This window comes from Rousettus aegyptiacus, unplaced genomic scaffold, assembly GCF_014176215.1.
Source record: "Rousettus aegyptiacus isolate mRouAeg1 unplaced genomic scaffold, mRouAeg1.p scaffold_m13_p_13, whole genome shotgun sequence".
NCBI classification, from domain to species: Eukaryota; Metazoa; Chordata; class Mammalia; order Chiroptera; family Pteropodidae; genus Rousettus; species Rousettus aegyptiacus.
In genome coordinates, this window is record NW_023416288.1 from 5,097,824 (window position 1) to 5,113,540 (window position 15,717).

General features: G+C 34.0%; 1 protein-coding gene across 6 annotated transcripts in view; it reads left to right on the top strand.

The window, feature by feature from the left end:
• PTPN12 (protein tyrosine phosphatase non-receptor type 12) overlaps positions 1 to 15,717 on the top strand; it is an 86,971-nt gene that overhangs the window by 2,447 nt on the left and 68,807 nt on the right. Inside the window, exon 1 of one of the 6 annotated variants that reach the window (XM_036230296.1) lies at positions 10,004 to 10,119. The exons of 3 other annotated variants lie outside the window; for them this stretch is intronic. The gene's annotated coding sequence lies outside the window, so the exon portion shown is untranslated. Of the gene's footprint in view, positions 1 to 10,003; positions 10,120 to 15,717 lie in introns of those variants that run through there. 2 more of the 6 variants (XM_036230294.1, XM_016145952.2) reach the window with 2 other exon arrangements.

Here is a 15,717-nt window from a genome sequence, read left to right on the forward strand (position 1 = left end):
GTAGCCTTGGGGGTTCATGCTTTAAGGATGAGTCAGGGATTCCTATTGGAGATTCCATTTCTCAAGGACTAAATGAATTTCCTTTTTTTCTTCTCTAACACCCAGGGATAGCTAGGTAATTCCGCATTTGAGATTTGATGACTAAGGCCATTCTTTTATAGTGCTTGCCTTTTTTAATTCTGTGACTTGATAAACAATAGCTATAATTAAGGCTGCTTAGTTGGTGCCACTTTTTCCCGTGACTGGAGGGAAACTGCCTTTGCCATAGAAAGAGAATAGATCATCTGACTTCTGTTATTCTTAAATTCTGATGTGGATTAAAAATGCATTTTTAAATGTTAGCATTTCGGAACTGAGCCTTAGAGATAATCTAGCTATCATAACCTTATTTGACTATAAAGTAATAGTGTTCATTTCAAATTAGAAATTATAGAATAATAATTAATGATGCCTTACCCTTAGGAAGTTGACGGGCCTCGAAACTGTGTTCTTTCCATTATTCTATCCAACCTTCCCATAGTCTCATCACCCAAACTCTATCTTTGTTAATTTTTTTTATATAAAATTTTTATTTATGCAAATAGGCTTGAACTATATAAACTATTTATATCTTATTTTGGCCATGAACCTATAATCTAGATCAGTTCCTTTGAAAAAATATAAGTCAGTCGACATACAATATTATGTTAGCCTATTAATGTTTTTAATGTTTCTGCGACCATACTACATATACCATTTTTATTCTTGGTAGTTTTTTTTTTTTTTTTTACTTTAACATTTTGATGAGTTTTTCATTTGTAAAAATGGTTTTAAGTGGTTCCATAATATTTCACCTATCTTAACCATTTCCTTGTGGTTGAATATTTAGACTATTTACTGCTATTACATATCATAATTCTTTAATGAACATTTATGCATAAAGCTGCTTTTATTTTGGATTATTGTGTAAGTTATCTAACAGTAGTGGAAGTACTAGGTAAAAGGATATAAACATTGAATACATGTTTATAAATAACTTTTCGAAGAAGTTGTGTCAGTAGTATATGTGTTCATAAAATACCTTGATCTTTGATAATTTGACGGTTGAAAAATGGCATCTTGTTTTAGTTTGAATTTCTTGATGACTAGTAAGGGTAGAAATTTTTCCACCTGTCATTAACTGTTCTAGGAGTTGTCTATTCTTTGCTTTGACCTGTTGTCCTCTCATCCTCTTAAAGAGGAGAAAACTAAGGTATTGCAATGGCATATACTATGGGGCTGAGATGATTGCTTACAATATCAAAGGTTAAACAGCTAATTTGTGGCATTTCCAGAACTTGTTATCAACTATTTAGACTTAGTCTTCTTTACAGGATGGCAGGAAACAATTATGACAAGTAAATGTATAAGGTAGGGTGGTGCACATTCATGTTTGACAGACCTGGGTTTTACTCCCCTCCCTGCCATTGGCTAGCTCGCTCTCTGACCTTGGACAGAAAATGAGATAACTGAGTTCTCTCATCTTTAAAAGAAGAAACATACCTACTTTACTGATATTTAGTCATCATCTAACAATTTATTGCACTGAGGTCTGTATATCCTCGTATTTATATGTATTTAGTTACAGATTACTATAGAGTTAGAAGGAAAGGTATCTGGGCTTCATTTTTAGTTATTTTCGTTTGCTTTTTAAAGCTTTATCATGTATAAAGTATTGGAACCAGTAAATTTATTCTGATCAGGCTAAAGGTTATCTAATGTGCATTAGACACTTGTATATAAAAAAATCATCAAAGACGACAGTTAAGCTACAAGCAGATATGGCAGTTTCAGCTCAATAACTAGTTTTCGCTCCACTTATGAAAGTGAAAAAAAATTAATGAGTATGCTCAGTGGAGTATTTAAAAAAACAGAATGCAGCAGAGATGTGAACTATAGTACTTAATTTTGTGAAATATTGGAAGGAGAGGATTTATGCACATTTTTCTAAGGCTAAATGGATGTATAATACTAAACCATCCTATATTAAAATGCTATTTAAAATAGCTGATATTTGAAGTTAATCTGAACTTAATTTGTCAATCAAAGGTAACCACAGAACTACCATAGAAGTTATGCATTTGAGGGGCTTTAGTTCTTAAAACCATTTGTTGTACAAATAATAATCCTGACACAACTACTCAAAACAACCAGTGTGCTTGCTTTGTTATGATTAAACAATTGTTATAATGTTTTTTATTTTACTACGGTAATGTTAGTAGTTTTATAAATTATTTTCAGTAGAAAGGAAATTAACATTTTCATTTCTACTCTGTGCTAAACACTACCAGATGTTTTACACTCTTGTTTTATTTAACATATCAACATTTTATAAGATAGATGTAACCTGTATTTCACAAATGAAGCAACACACTCTGGGAAGTTAAGTGTCTTACCTGACTTAAGAACTTGTTCTTTTTATCCTTTCTCTCTCTCCAGGATGCATCTGAGGGTCTCTAAGGACCTGGCTAAGACTAGACTAGCAGAGGAAGGCGCATCATTGTACAAAAGGGATAGAGGTTTTAAAGTTGAATATGTTTAGGGAAAGGTAGATAATCTGCTGTAACTCATGCAGCAATTCTCATACCTTTTGGTCTCGAGTCCTTTACACTCTTAAAAATTGTTGAGAATCCCAAAAAGCTTTTGTTTATTTACTGTATTAGAAATTAAAATATTTTAAAAAATAATTTGCTTTAAAATAATGATAGTAAACCCATTCCATATTAACTTGTATTCTGTATTTTATGCCGAGTAATTATTCAAAACAAATAGAAGAAGCATATTTATATTTTTGCAATTTTTTTAATGTCCGGCTTAATAGAAAGGAGCTGGATTCTCATACCTGGTACATTCATAGTGTTGCAGTGTTACATTTCACACAGTATCGTGTCATATACCCTTTAGAAAATTATACTGTACCACTCCAAAGAGAATGAAAATGATTTAAAAAAAAATTAGTGTTCTAAAGTCTATGCATTCTCATATTTACAGATGAGGAAATATAACTTTATATTGTTAGGAAAAGAGCTTTGGCCTCATGGGCTCTCTGAAATGGTCTGGGAATGGGCTATCTCTGAACCATACTTTAAGAACCAGTGAGGTAATTCATGGTAAGGGCTGAGAAAGTTAGGTAGGGGTTAGATTCTTCTTGCATCTATGTTATATTTTATTCTATAGATTAGTAATAGTGATTTTTGAACAGTTCTACACTACAGCTCTTAGATTCACAGAGAAAGTGGGCAGGTGTTAAGAAAATAGACATGCTAGCTGCCAACACATCACTGCACTCCACCTCCTCTCCTTGCCCCAGTCTGCTTTACTATGAGTCTTCAGTTATTCAGATTCTGGTAGAAAAGCTGAAAATCATTACCATGAATCTCTGGAAAGCCACTTACTGTTTTAAGAAAGGTAAGCAGTCATTTGACAGATTTGTGTTTTAGAAAGTTGATTCTGATGCGAGTATGAAAGATGAATTAGCAGGTGAGGAAGGGTATTTTGGAAGCTGTCGAAATATAAGAAGTTAGACGAGGATGATGAGGATCTGAACCAGACTAGACAGAGCTTATAAAGGATATGGTAAGGATTAAGAAAGAAACCTCAGTGATTCACTAGATGTGGGTAGTAAAGGATAAAGGAGTATTGTAGTATGACTCCAAGGTTTCTAGCATGGTATGCTATCACTAAAGTTAGAAGGTACCATTTGGTAATGTAAGGAGTAAAGGAGGAGTAACGAGTAGAGTTTGTCAAGAAAAAAATGGAGAGGGGAAATTTCAATGTGGAAGAAAATGAGTTTATTTTAGGCTTGTTGAAACTGAGGTACCTATGAGACATCTAGGAGAACTCGAGAGCAAAATGGAGTTAAATATTTAAGAGTCATCGTATGAGCATGTAAGAGGTCATTGAAAGCATGGAAGTGAATGAGCTTATTCAGACAAGTATATAGAGTGTCCAGCTTTGGGTTGAAGAGGATCAGTATTTAAAGAGCAGTCCCAAAAGGAAGTATTGGTGATTGTTCCTGAGAAGATGTGGTCAAAGAAGGGATTGGAACCCAAAGGATGTCAAAAAAGCCTGGGAGAGTTTCAGGAAAGGAGTAGTTACCTAAGTCAGATAATTCTGGGAGGACTGGTAAGGTGAGGTTGAGAAAGTACCCATTCCATATGCCAAGTAGGAGTGATTTGTTGACTAGAAAAAGCAGTTTAGGGTTGGGGTCTGGGAACAAGCCAGATTATAATGGGTCAAGGAGAAAATAGGCGAAATGAGTATAAATTCCTTCCATTTACTTTATCATTCTGAAAGTAGATGGCAGAAACTAGAGGAAGACCCAGGTTGAAGGAGAGCTCCCCTCTCACCCTCTGCTTTTTTTTTTTTAAAGGTAAGATAGAGACAATACTTTCCATACATTCTTATCTATATGTATATCCTTGTTTTTGAAATGATTTCTGTTTAAATATAATTTTGAAAGATAACAAGATACACCTGAAACTAAAATAATGTATCTCAACTGTAATTGAAAAATTTTAAAAATTAAAAAAAAAAATTAAGATAAGAATTTGCCTTTTGGTTATATAAGACATCGAATTTTAATTATTTATTTCTTTTTGAAAATTTGGATTTGAAATGTTAGAAAACAGGAAGGGAGGAAAGACTGGAAGCCTGACAAGCTCTTATACTGTGTAGAATAGACAAGTATAAAAATTTTCATTGTTCAACTGTTTACTATTGTTTTTAGGTGTTTTAAAAATATTGAGATATAATTCCTACCATAAAATTCATTCAAGCTGTACGATTTGTTTTTAGTATATTCACAAAATTATACAGCCAGTCCCACAGTCAATTTTTATCACCCCTTTCCCCAGACCTATGCAACTGCTAATCTGTTTTCTGTCTCCATAGATTTGCTTCTTCTGAACATATCATATAAATTATTAAATTATGTCATATAGTATGTGATGTGACTTCTTTGACTTATCATGTTTTCAGGGTTTATCCATGTTGTATGGATCAGAAATACTTCATTTCTTTTTATGACAGAGTATATTGTATGGATATACCACATTTTGTTTATCCATTTGTTGATAAACATTTGAGTTGCTTACACTTTCTAGAATACTTTGTATTCAATAAAGCATAAAATGTAATCATATTTTGCATTATTAATAACATTTGTGAACAAGTTTTTGTTAGGATATATATGTTTTCAATTGCCTTGAGTATATACCTAGGAGTAGAATTACTGAGTAATATGGTAACTCTATTTTTAACATTTCAAGGAACTGCCAGACTTTATTTAAAGCTGTACATTTTACATGCCCACCAGGAGAATGCACATTTTATATTTTTACCAATTTCTCTGCATCTTTATCAGCACTATTGCTGTCTGTCTTTTTGATAACCACCCTAGGGGGTGTGAAGTGGTATCTTATGGTTGGCTTGTAGGTTTGTAAAATATCTAAGTTTATGTAAATGGTGCTGTATGCCTCATGGGTCTTTCAAAACTAGAGTGATGGGAAATCTTTTCCAGTCTTTGCATTTGCGCTAATCTTAGTGCTTTCCCAGTGCTACTGGTTTAGTTAAGAGTTTCTTATCCATCCTTGGATGGGTGTCCAGTCAAACATTTATGTTCTAACTAGCTTCACAAATAGAAGGGAACTTTTAAGTAATTCTCCAGACCTGGCTCACTGAAATAGCACACTAAAAATCTACCTCAAGTGTTAATTCTAAGGAATTTTTTCCTGTATTTACTTTAAGAATGTTAGTGTCTTTTTCCCTTCAATATTTGACAGAAAAGTTGAAACTGAAATGAGACTTTAGATAACATTAAAATAGACTGATTTTTTTTGTTGTTGTTCCTATGTTAAATACTTAAATATTTCTATAGCGCTTATTTCATAAGATTCATAAACATGTACATTTCTGACTTCCCAGACTGAAAACCTCCACGGGTAGAGACTGGAACTTCATTATCACTGTCTCCCATTGCTTAATATAGTGCCTGGCATTTAATAGGCATTAATGGCCATGGCGTGAGTAGAAATCATAGCGAGCTTAATGCTGTAAGACAGATTTATTCTTCAGGTGGATTCCTCAAATGGTCCAAGGGGCTTGTCTCTTAGACCAGTGCGAGAACTGCTTTAACCCGTTCTATGTGTACAGGCGTGCTTACACACTGGTCATATTTTCAATTCCACTGAAAAAGAAAATACAAGATAAAATATTAGATTAAATTCAATAAAAGTTTTAAATAAATATGATTTTTATTAATTGTAATAGCTTCTACAAAAATATGAAAAATAGTTCAGTAAATGTTTTTCTCTGTATATTGGTTGGTGTACATAAAAATTCAGGGAAATACTTAAAGTATCTCCCACCCCACAAATCATACTTTAGGGACATTATCTTAGAATATTAATTTTAATAAAATGTCCACTTTTAACTTTTGGTTTTAGAGTGCATTAATAAAATTCAGATACAGTGTCACTGATGTCTTTTCAAAAATAATGGTTTCTTGTAACCTGTGTGTGTTTGGGGAGCAATTACAGCAATAGCCGTTGTTTTCTTCTTGCCTTTAGCTTTTTGCCTCATTCAATCCATTCCATATATCATACTCACTTTACTAAAATACTGCTTTCAAGTGTTGGCATCTGTGGGATAAAGGAAAACATGCTGGTTTAAAAGTCAGGAGATGTGTGTTTGAGTCTGTGTTTGAGTGCTGCTGCTCAGTTCTGTGTTTTCTTTAATACATTCATATAGGACTATATTGGAAACATGGCTTTATTTTTATTATATATATATATGTTTATATTTATATTATATATAAATGTAAATAGGCATTAATGGCCATAGCATGAGCAGAAATCATAGTGAGCTTAATGCTGTAAGACAGATTTATTCTTCAGGTATATTCCTCAAATATAGTATGTTTATATATATATATATTTATATTTTAAAACCCTCAAGGCTCCCTTAGACATTAAAATTATTGAACTTTAAATGCCATTGCATCAAATCCAAGTTCTGCTTTTTTTCAAACTAATTATGTGCTTGTCTGTCTTCCCAATTTTCCTTTCTTCTGCAACCCCAATTTTATGAGTTTTGCCTTAGTTTAGAATCACAGGACACTAGGATAAAGTCTATACTCCTTAGCTTGGCATTCCAGAGCCTTCTCAACAGTCTCACATTATGTTTCCAGTGTTAAACTCCTGTACTCTGCAGTACTGCACCCTCTTCTCTTTGGAATAAGCTATTTCTTGTCCTTGAGCATACCCGCTGAATGAATTAAATCTTGCTTGTCTGCGGTTGTACTGTTGAACATACTTTTTCCCTTTCTTGGAAAACTTTTCTTCTATTTTATAAATCAGTACTTTGAATATCAGAACACTAAAAATTTAGAATGGTTTTGCTACGTTCACCAAGAACTCAAAGCAAAAATGTAGTTTTTGCTTTCTAGAATAAATATTTTAACTTGTTTATCTTAAAGCTCTTGTTTTCCGTTGTAAAATTTGATTTTTAATACCATGGGGAAAAGCCTTTAATTAGATTTGTGTTGAAGACATGCTAAGGCAAGTTGAGTGATAAGCAGTTGTAAATGACTCGTCTCTTCTAAATAGGAGTTGATCTCCTCTCCCAGCTTTTTATAGTTCCTGTGGTATTTAAAATTTTTAGATTCATGCAGTCAAGCCTTGACAATTATCTCTTTCCCTCTGAAATCACACAAAAATCTTGTTTCCATTTGTACAATATTGTAGTGTCTGAATTGGCTTATGGCAGATATATGTAGTTACTCTCTAAAATTTCTTCCTGGAGATTATGGAATGTGGATCATGTTAATATCAGGCTTTGGAATTTATGCTAATTTTTACATTTCCTGTAATAACTTTTTAAAAAATGTAATCTACATTTGAAAAACTAACATTTGAGTAGCTACCCTGGTAGTCTCTAAAAGAATACAAAAATGCATCCCTGTCATTCCTGGTTTGTCATCCATCATACAAAATATAATCATTGAGTGCCCACTATGGCCTAGGTACTCAGTTTAGAATTGGCAATTGAAAATATGACATTTGTTTTCCTCAAGAGGTTTACCTGCTGTGAACAGACATGTAAGAAGCAGCAGAAAGTTTTCCTGGGGGCAGTGGATTTGCTTCAGTGCGTCTGTGAACCGTTTCAGCTTATACATAAAATTTTGTGTGTAACGAGCCCACTAGGATGGAGTGGGATGGAGAAGGTTCATAGCTTTTTGGATCTCAAGGGACTTGAGACTAGTAGAAAGATAATGAGCTTTGAAACCATATTAGTAATTTCTATTCTGCCCTACTATGATATAAGCAAGTTATCTTGGAAAATTGGGGATATAATATCTATCAGGAAGGACCAAGATCAAGATGATAATATATGTAAATCTCCTAACATAGTACGTAGGAGGTACTAAGTAGTAATTTAAAATGTCATATTAACTCTAATGGAAGTATATTTAAGATTTAAACCATAGAGGCAAAAGAGAGCCTAAATCAGCCTGAATAGGTAGATCATGCATGGACAGTTTCAGCAGAGGCCCCATCTGAGCTGACTTCTTAAAGTAAGAGTTTGTCAGGTGGATTAGGATAACAGGCATCTCAGATATAGAAAATAAACAGCATTTGCAAAGACAGAGATGATAAGAACTGTGGGTTTTAGATGAAAGAAACAAGGCAGCAGTGTATAAAATAAACAAAGCCATATACCCAAATAATAGGAGTGAGTTCCATAAGGGAGAACAACTTACATGCTGAGTATGAGATGAATATGACATTGGCCTCTATACTCCTGAATGTTTTGATGAGAAGTGTTTTGATGTCTTATTATTGTGGCATAGTTGCTTAGCCTTATAGTTTGTTTGTTATAAACGATCTTTTAAAAATATAGTTAAAGCCACATGGTCAGTGTTTTTAAATCTGGTAATCTTACTTTATCCCAGATAGATAAAGTAGTTCTCTCTGTTAATAGAGTTCTTAGATGGTTAGATCATTGCTTTTTATTGGCTTCTGTTAAAAGCGCTATCTAAAAATTACATTTAAGAAAAATCTTTAGGACCTAGGAAATATTTATAATGCTAGGACTCTTGCTTTGTTTGAATTCCTCAGCAAATTTTAGTGTTCCAGGAGGTGACCCTTAGAGGTTTTGAGATTATACATTTGGAACCAAAACCAAAGTAGGACAGACAAAGAAAGGAGTTTTATATCCCATTGTGTACAATGGATTTACTCATAAGTTTGTTTAAAAAAAAAAAAATTAAAGCTGTTTAGAAATTAAGGAGCTGACTTTGCCCCTAGTTGTCAAAGCTCATCCCTTTTCTATAGCATGATGGTGCCTAAGCCAACAGTTACATCCTTAGTATTTAGGAAAAAAAGGGAAAGGGGGCACATAAATGTCCTGAAGATTACAGAAAAATTATTTGTCGGTGTAGATTTTTGTTTGCAACCTACTTCCAAGCTAGCTTAAGTGGGGGGGGGGGGGGAGAGACTTTTTCACAATCGAATACTGCCCTTGTGCTCCTTAAAGACAGGGACCAAGAAATGGAGAGTCATCTATAACCTAGGCGGCTCTTCATTTCAGCTCCTCTGTCTTTTTATGGTTCTCTCTATTTGTTGGTTTCTCTGTCTCTCTTTAGGGTTTCTTGGATACTTGCCTTTGCTTCTTGTACACCTGCTTTACTCTTATCTCTGCATTTTGACCTTCAGTGTTTGGGGCTGCATGTGCTAAATAAAGGCATTCCTACGGTGACCAGCCTCACTCATTCACTTTACTCAGTTTATCACAGCAGTCCCCAAACTTTTTGGCACCAGAGACCAGTACTCCTATGAGAATCTAATGCCTAATGATCTGAGGTGGAGCTGAGGCGGTGATGCTAGTGCTGGGGAGACGCTGCAAATACAGATGAAGCTTTGGTAGCTTGCTCACCTTTCTCGCTAGCTGCTCACCTCCTGATGTGTGTCCGGGTTTCTAACAGGTACCGTCCTGGACTGGGAGTTAAGAACCCCTGGTTTAGGGATTGCGCAGAATGACTATAGAGTTGCTGTATCTTACTTTCACATTCCTGAAAGAACCAATCAACTTGCCAATGAGGTGGGTATTGTAGGATAAATGTATGTTGTTGACCAAAGTGGGGACCTTATTCAGATGTTTATAGAAAGGACTTCTCTTAGGGAAGGAGCGGGATAGTTAAGATAATGTGTAAGCTGTATGTTTATGGTACATAAGATTAAGTTGTAATTTTTTAGTATGTAAATATGTAACCAGACCATTACCTCTTTTAAAGAAATATTCTAAAGAACAATTTTATCAAGGTATTATATCTAGTCATTTTTTATTTATTCCCTGACTGTATTTTCAAAATTTATCACTATCTGAAAGACTAATGTATTTTCTTCACCATAAATTTTACATTAAGTACAGTTATGTTATGTTTGCCTGGTTGTCAGTGTGCCTGTCTCTGCTGCGTATCTGCCTGCCTTTATACCTCCCTGTGCACCTCTATTTGTCTTTTCATCTTTCTCTAGTTTGTCCAATGGCCTATTTGTGCCTAAGATTTGTGTATAGAAAGTTGGTGTTAGAAATAGATCAGCATGTACAGCTGACCCTTGATTCAGGCACCCCTGAGCAGTTGAAAATCCATGTATAACTAGAATTGGGCCTCCACATCTGTGGATTTAAAATACTACTGTATAATTTAGACATTTCCTGTAATTTTGCCTCATGTGTAATTCTCATACTGTAAATAGATTATATTTAAATGCCAAGGAGGAACATACAGTAGATAGATATCAATAATAGGACTTTGCAACTAAAGTAATTGAATATGTTTAAATGTTTACCTCTAAAACCTTTCACTGGCATTATTAGATGTTGCACAAAATAAAAGTTTTATTTTTTAATTACTTTATAATTTAGTTAGAAAATTATTAAAGTAAGAAATATGGTCTTTAATATACTAGATGCTTTGGTTTTTACATTTTATGGAAAAATAGAGGGTGGGTTTTAATAGTTCAAAAGCTGGAAACAAAATTTTTTTTGTGAAAATCAACATTCAGAGGAATTATTAAAGATAAAATGAAGGCTTAAAAGGAAGCTTTTGTGAATGAGTAATTAGGTATAGACATTGTCTAGCTCCACTTCCTCAGTCCCTTCTTTATTCCTTTAACCTGGCTCTACCATTTTGCTGAAACTTAATTTACTGTGCTTGGCTTAGATCTCCTGGACATATTTAATAGATACTTTATAGTAGTTTGTATCTTTCTTGATTCCTCTTTAGCATTCAACCCTGTTGACTATCTTCTTTTTTCTAAGTCCTTTCTACCCTTGATGTTGAAGCATCATTTTTACCTGGTTTTTTACCTATCTTTTTTAGTCTCTCTGTTACTGGCTCAGATGTAGCATGCTTTTTGATGCTCTTAGGACCTAAGGAAAATGTAATTGAATACTTGATTATTGAGAGATAAAGAATATGTATAATCTTGTAAAATTGACTGTAGTGACATGATTATTCTATGCTGCTTAAGAGTTTCAAAGAATAATAAAGTATTGGCATTTTCTCGTCCCTTAAATTCTTATGATAGATGGCAGATTATTTTTAAAGTATTTGAAAATGCAACTTAGTCTAGAGTATAGAATATGTAACCAATACATTTAATTTTCAGTGATTGCTTTGTTATATGCCAGTTTTTATATTATTTGTAAACCATATATTCTTTGCAAATCATATATTTTTTATGCCATATCTAGTATATTCAAATATGTTCCAAAATGATTGCCTCATTTATTATTTTCCTTATTAATATTAAGAAGGTTTAGGAAAATTTAAAATAGAACATGGATTGAATAGAGATACAAACCGTTACGACTTTAAGATATGTTATAGTTAGAAGAGGAAAGAAAAATAATCTTCGATGCTAGTAAAAGAGAATTTTAATTTATAGATGGTTAAGGAAAGAATATGTAGATGGTGGGAAAGAAAGGACCAGACAGAAGTAGCATATCTCTGTGATATATTTGAATTTAGATATGTGAGTGTCTAGTGTTATATTGGATACTCCAGTTGATGTAGATCACAACAGTTATATCTAAAATAGACCCAGCCATTATTTACTGTCTCTGTAATTTTGAGTAAGTTATTTAAGCTACTCTCAACTTTGGTTTCCTCATCCATAAAACAGGAATATTTTGCAGTTTGAGAATTAGTAATAATGTGAATCAAGGACATGTGTACTGTCAAGTGTTATCCTAAATAAATGAGTGGAAGGAAGAATGATTGAGGATATTACATGAGAAGTAAAATAAAAAGGGGAAAAAGCAACTTCTTGCTCTTTTTCACATCTGGACCTCTTTGGTGATAGAGAAAAAAATAATGTGTATAGTATATTTTATTATCTAAAGATATCATTGATAGTAACTTGGGAGTTTTGACTTTTGATCTCCAAACCAGTGCTCTCCAAACTTTTGATCATGGTAAAAACTTTTGAGCATGTACTTTCTCGATATAGTTTCTTTAATTTATAAATTATATACTTGCGCTAGCATGCCACAATTTATTATTATTAAATATATACCAAAATTAGAGTAGGATGAGATAAATCCTGTGTAAATAATGTTCCTAAATTTTAAATTATTTACTAATGGCACATAAAGCATATTTGCTCAGTAAAATGATAATATTTTGTAAAAATCATGATTTTAACACTGTGAAATAGTGATTCAAAAGACTGGTTCTGAGTTTAATGGCTTCCATAGACTGAAACGATATCTAACACATACATAGATACAAATGATTTTCTAGGTTATCATGCTCGGGTTTTTTAAATTTATTTAATATTTACCAAATGCCTACTTTGTGCCAGGCATTATTATCCTAGACCCTAAAGACTGCAAATCCTCATGGAGTTTAACATTTAATTGGCAAGAGTAAAGAGAATAACCTAATAAACAAGTAAATATATACTAGATCAGATATTAAATGCTATGGAGAAGAATAAAATAGGAAGGGAAAAAAGTAGTAATATGTATCAGTTATCACAGTAATGTTATATAACAACCACAAAACCTTAGTGGCATTTAATAATAAATATTTTTCATGTTTTGGTTGTCAGGCAGCTTTGCTGATCTTGACTGGGTTCATTCATTTCTGGGGGTTAGCTGGCTATCAGCGCATCTAGCCTGGTTATGGCTGGGATTGCTTGTCTCTGCTCCACATGTTTCTCATTCCCTGACTGGCTACCTTGCACATTCTCTTGGCTGTGGCAGAGGTGCAAGTGAGGGGAATATATGCAAGGCCAGTTTAGGCTTAGAACTGGCACACTCACTTTGGTCACATTCTGTTGGCCAAAGTAGGTTATAACACCACCTCAACTACAAGGGATGGCAGAATAGATTCCATCTTTTAATTCAGAAGAACTACAAAGTCACATGTGGTTTTAATACAGAGAAGGTTGAAAACTAGGCTATTAATATGATCAGTCTACCATGTCAGGTATAGGGGATACTATTATTACATAGGATGGTTAAGATAGTGAACCAGGACTTGAAAAAAGTGAGAGAATGAGCCATGCATTTATCTGTAAGAAAAGCTTTCCAGACTGATAGAACATTAAATGCCCAAGGATCTAAGTTTAAGAGGATCTAAGTTTAAGAGTGTATTGAAGGAATATCAAGGGAGCCAGCATGCTTGAGCAGAATGGGTGAGGCAGTAATAGATTTGCGGTGGGGTTGGGAGTTAGAGCAGACCATCTAGGTTCTTATAGGTATTTTTAAGGACTTTGTCTTTTACTCTGAGCGAAACAAGAGCCTTTTGGGTTTTACTCTTAAGTATATGTTAGCTTACCTTTCAGCACGATCACCTTGGCTGCTATATGGAGAATAAACTATAGAGGAGTAAGGACCAAAAGCTGTTCCAGTAGTTCAAGCAGGAGGGCCTAAAGACAATGACAGTGAATAGAAAGAAAAAATATGAATTTGGTAGCATTCACAAAACTTGGTGATAATGGAGGGTGAAGAAATTTTATTCAAGCTAACTAGGACACTTAAGAGCTAGTAATGAGATTGGGAATACAAGAGGAAAGACGGGTTTGAAGAGTTGGGTACCAATTAAGTTCAATATTAAATATATTGAATTTGAGTTGAATTTAGATTTCAGGCCAGTGTCATGTTTGGCTCTATAGGTCTTTAATTTGGGAGGTTATGGGTGATGATTTGAACTCAGGAAAGAATATTAGATTTCTGAAATAAAGAATATGTACTCAACAGAGAGGAATACAGAACATTAGGAACACTTAAGTGCTTGATGGTAAACTCTCAGTGCTAGAGAGTTAGGAGCAGAACGTGGAGGGTAGTATAGAGGCCAGATGGATTGAGGAGTTTTAAAGAGAATTTGGATTTAAACCTGGATTTGGCAATAGAATGACTTTTCAAAAGTACTGAGAAAAGGATAGGACAGATTTGCATTAAAATTTTTTCGTAAAATGGAAGATATTAGAGAGTTTTAGGCAGTTGTTAGTAGGTAAGAATAATTAACCCTTGTCCATGAAATCCTATCATATATGAGTTGTCCTGAAAGGTAAACCTGTGGTGGTGGTTTTAGGGAAAAGAGAACTTGGGGAAGGGAAAGAGGACAGGTCGAAAAGCTAATTTATTGATTTGGTTTATCATTCTCTTCTCTCTCAATTTTAGATCCCTTGTCCTATTTCTGCCCTCCGTTCTGCCACCCTTATGCTGCTGTTTGCCATATACTCAACCTCTAAAACAAAATGGTCATCTACTGCAACCAGACCTGGCTTAAAGCCCTGAGATTATGGAATCAAGGAAATGATTGAAAAACCTTAAAAGCGTTTAGTTGGTGCCAGTTTGTACTTAACAAACTCTCATACTTCACACTACAGCCTATTGAGCAAGATATTTTGTTCATTTTATAGATGAGGAAACAGGTGCCAAAATTGTACTTCAGCTCGGTGGAGGCCTTGGGGGTGGTAGACCTCTAATAGTAGTTAGTACTATACAGAACTATTCCCATTTAAGGGGCATCATTCTGGCTAAGGTGGGAGTGGTAATCATAAAATGGTAGCATATGACATGGCAGAAAACTGTTGATAAAATAAATTGGGTTTGTTTACATGTTTACATTTCTATATTTTCTGTTTCTATTACTGGGTTGTGAGGTCTTTATTTCTAGCAATCAGAGATTCAGAAATCCAGTGGCCTAGATCTGTCTATCTTGTCTTTATATTTTTAGAAACCTAGTCAGTGGCCATATGAGAGGTGCTTTGTAAATCTTGTTAAGTAAATTAAGCATTATAGTTGCTTACAAAGTATGTTTCACAGACAACACAAATAATGGTGTGTATATATAATGCTGTATACCTTGTTTATATAATAAACTCTGTAAGGAATGTCACCAGGCCCTTTACATTGGATCCACAGTCATATTTTGACAGATGAGGAAACTAGACTTGCACAAGGTCACGTTGGTAGTGGCAGAACTATTTTGACTATAAAAACTATGATATTAACTATTACATTTTGTTGCCTCTTTCAGTGTAGTCATTATGGACACCAGAAGCTATTCCTAACTTGAGACAGAATCTTTTGCCTTATAGTTGATTATGGAATTGACATGTTAACGTCCCATGTCAGTTAACACAGATTTTTTTTAAGTGCTGTGTGTGAACCATTTTTAAT